The 1,247-nt window shown below is 30.3% G+C and overlaps 1 non-coding gene across 1 annotated transcript; it reads right to left on the minus strand.

Annotated features, from left to right (window-relative positions):
- Window positions 1–359: 359 nt before the first annotated feature.
- LOC131593877 (small nucleolar RNA snoR128) lies at window positions 360–452 on the minus strand. Its single transcript, XR_009281253.1, has one exon. It is a non-coding gene; the product is annotated as a small nucleolar RNA snoR128 (small nucleolar RNA).
- Window positions 453–1,247: the final 795 nt, after the last annotated feature.

A 1,247-nucleotide genomic window follows, 5' to 3' on the forward strand; every position in this document is an offset into this window, starting at 1 on the left:
AGTTAAACAGCTACGAATGTCATCCATACTTGGCTGATGCATGGTGCATCCAAACAATTTAAATCTTTCTGCTATAAACAGTGGAGTAGCTAGTTTTCACCCAAAACTCAAAGCCATGAGTACAAATTGTCTGAGAAAAATCAATAGCAACAGTTCACTGAGTTTCATCCCAGCATCAGGTTTCAATAGTAACCTTTGTCTGTTTCGCTCAGGTTCGGCATAAATGCCGATGTATCACAAAGCACTCGACGAATGCCATCAATGCACTGAGTTTTCATTATAGCAACAGAATATGGAAATCAAACCAATCTAAAACAGTGGAAAACATAAAATACATGAGAATTAATAAAATATAGAGTTTGCTCAGGTAACTGCTCAGGTTCGACATAAATGCCAATGTATCACAAAGCACACTATGAATGCCATATATAAACGAGTTTTCATCACAGCAACAGAATATGAAAATCAAACCAATCTAATAATGATTTAGATACTTGGAAAACAAACCAAGAAATTTGTAATCAAATCAATTTAGATACCTGGTCATTTAACACTCTGCACATGTTTGAAAATTTCATAATTCCAGTTGGGGGAATTAGTGATGAATTGAATATCGCCGCATAAGATTTATATAACTGCATCATTGTTATAGTTTTATTAATCAATATAATAGTTAAAATGAGTCCATCTATGAACAGCCACAAAGATGATAAAGCATACCTCACCAAGGATGGAGTCTTTCTTAGGGTGAAATAATAGTTATAATAGTCCTAATTTATAAAGGGTGAAATAATAAGAAATTTAGAACTCATATAATAGTTATAATAGTTATAATTTATATAGGGTGAAATAATAAGAAATTTAGAACTCATATAGCTAGATTATTGTTAAACTTAGATGTGAATTTTTATAGTCCGTTTTTTATTTAACCCTAGATTATTATTAAAAGCATGACATGATCTTTACCAACTAACTATTATATTCTTTTAAAAATAACTCCCAAATTACATATTTGTTTTAAAATATATAAAACAAAAATTGTCCTAAATAAGGATCAAACTCATGTACAGTGCATGTATTAGAGATAACAATAAGACTCATTCTTAAAAGATGGGTAAAAATTTACAAAATAGGTTCAGACATAAACACAAACAATTATCCTTTAAAATGAGCGTAGGTATGATCGTGAGTGTGGACGTATGTAGGAGATCATTTTATTTTTATTTTTGATTTTTATACCCACCATA

Source organism: Vicia villosa, linkage group LG3 (genome assembly GCF_029867415.1).
Source record: "Vicia villosa cultivar HV-30 ecotype Madison, WI linkage group LG3, Vvil1.0, whole genome shotgun sequence".
NCBI lineage: Eukaryota > Viridiplantae > Streptophyta > Magnoliopsida > Fabales > Fabaceae > Vicia > Vicia villosa.